A 2,500-nucleotide genomic window follows, 5' to 3' on the forward strand; every position below is an offset into this window, starting at 1 on the left:
CTCATTCTCTATGTCTCTCTCAAACACACACACACATACACACACACACTCTGTGTCTCCAGGGCTTAAATTTCACTGCGGGATTATTGGTATTGGGATAATTTGTTCAAGTCCCGAACTCTAGCCATCATAATGCGAAATTCCCGCATACACTTTTACAGCCTGTCTGATGACGTTAATATAGCCTAATCATTAAGTGGGCGGAATGCGGTGCTATTGACCGGACTGATCAACTACCGAGTTGAATTGAACATAGCCTCATAGCACACAATAACACACGGAGAGAGAGAGAGAGAGAGAACCACTTTTGCGCTTACGCTAAATAGGCTATCACTACCATGGCAAACTTTTTACATCTGGAAAAGAGCTCCTTGGTAACTATCCTGCTAGCTCAGGTGACGCCAACACTTGATCCCAGAAAGATTGTCCTCGACATGTTAGTTTTTTTAACATTTATTGTATCTAATGACATAGTGAAAACATAATGATTTGCACATACATACCGCACTATGCAACTTTTTATTCACTAGCTTAACTATAGCCTAAAACACGGGTTGAAGGGGGGCTAATTACTCCATAGAATTACTCACGTATTTTCTTAAAGTGACAGGCACTCAATTACACCTACTCATCAGCAATGTGCACTCAATTGGACCTACACACCACATTAAAGATATGCCTAAGTGTTATAGGTTAAACGTCAATATGAGGCATTCAAATTACTAAATATGTTTTTAGCTACTAGTAATTACTAGTAAAATGCTATACTTTAAAAAAATGCATTATTAAATAAATACACTCTATATGAATTCAAAAATATATGATAGAAACACATCACATAAGCTATCATTTTCAGTGTGTGTTTTGTGTGTGTGAGAGAGTCAAGCAGAATCTAGGATGTCCACTGTTGTGAATGATCCCACTACAGTATATATTACTGATGACGCCAGGGTGGTGGGGGACCCCCAAAATCAAACACTTTTTAAAAAGTATCGAAGTATTGAAATCGCAATTCTTGACTTGGTATCAGAATCGACCCCCAAATTGTGTAAATCCCCACATGAATAACCCAAGGGAAATTCCATTTTGAAAAATGAATTTTAAGCCCTGGTCTCTCTCAAACACACACACACACACACACACACACACACACACACACACACACACACACACACACACTATAACGGTAAAAGTGTCCACACTGACCAATGATGAGCAAAATTTCTCCTCATGTTGATTAATGTGATGGCTAAAATGTAATGGATTCTGATTGGCTGTCAGTTTATTATTGTTTTCAAAATTGCTCTGAATGTGATGCCCAACAATTGTTTTTCAAATGTTGTTATCGTTACATCATTCATATTAACTAGCACAATACTTTTTTGCCATTATCATTATTGTTATCATTCTTGGTGGGAATGGACCTTAAGTATACTCAGGGTTGGGTCAGATTACTTTGAAATGTAATCCATTACTGACTACAAATGACATGGCAATTTTTGTAATCAGTAACGTAATCAGTTGGATTACCAAAAACATGTAACGTAATCTGATTACTTTAGGATTACTTTTAGATTACTTCAAAAAATATTCCCCTTAAGTAAAAGACACCACCACCGAATTGATGAAAGAATTCTCATTTCTATTTTTCTCTTTATTATTTCATTACATCTAATCTCTTAAATCGCTCTGAGTAAAGCAGTCCTGTGTGAATTAACTGATTTTTTCCTCCAGAAATCTTAATGTAGCCCCTTGTTTTAGTGTTACCATTTACTTTGAGGTCACCAGGTCCCATTGTCTGAAAAACACCCAAAACTAATACATTTCTATAGCTATTCTCCACTTTGGGGGATGGTGTTTTGGTGGTTGAAATTTTCACTGGCATCATCACTTGGTCATCATGGATGTGGTCATGAATCACTCTTCTCCAAACATGCACAACTCAGCTTAACCTTTATAAGGGCACACCTGGACAAAGAATTTAGCTTTCGCTGTTTTTTTTTGGACATGGCCTGAAATTGGCATAAAAAAAGGAAGCATTAAACCCAAATGACACCATGTCCATTTCAATTGTGGGGGTGAGAAAAATATTCCTTTTGGATGTTTTTCAACCAGGGAGACCTGGTGACTTTCTCAAAGTAAACGGTAACACTAAAACAAGAGGCTACATTAAGATTAGGAGGAAAAGATCAGGCAGTGTGCTGAGAGACCTGCCCCAATAGTAAATAAGTTAGTAAGTAAGTATAGATACTCTTTTGATCCTGTGAGGGAAATTTGGTCTCCCAATCCGTGAATTAGTGAAGTACACAGTGAACACACAGTGAGATGAAGCACACAGTGAGGTGAAGCACACACCAACCCGGGAGCAGTGAGCCGTCTGCTACAGCGGTGCCGGGGATCAATGGGGGGGTTAGGTGCCTTACTCAAGGGCACTTCAGCCGTGGATGTGGGCATGGGAGAGCAGTGCTCAACCACTTCCCCCGCCCACATTTTTTCTACA

At 38.8% G+C, this 2,500-nt stretch overlaps 1 protein-coding gene across 3 annotated transcripts in view; it reads left to right on the forward strand.

The window, feature by feature from the left end:
* The window catches only part of kalrnb (kalirin RhoGEF kinase b), an 87,471-nt gene that overhangs the window by 34,733 nt on the left and 50,238 nt on the right, over positions 1 to 2,500 (forward strand). The gene's annotated exons all lie outside the window — the stretch shown is intronic.

This window comes from Alosa alosa, chromosome 23 (assembly GCF_017589495.1).
Source record: "Alosa alosa isolate M-15738 ecotype Scorff River chromosome 23, AALO_Geno_1.1, whole genome shotgun sequence".
NCBI lineage: Eukaryota > Metazoa > Chordata > Actinopteri > Clupeiformes > Clupeidae > Alosa > Alosa alosa.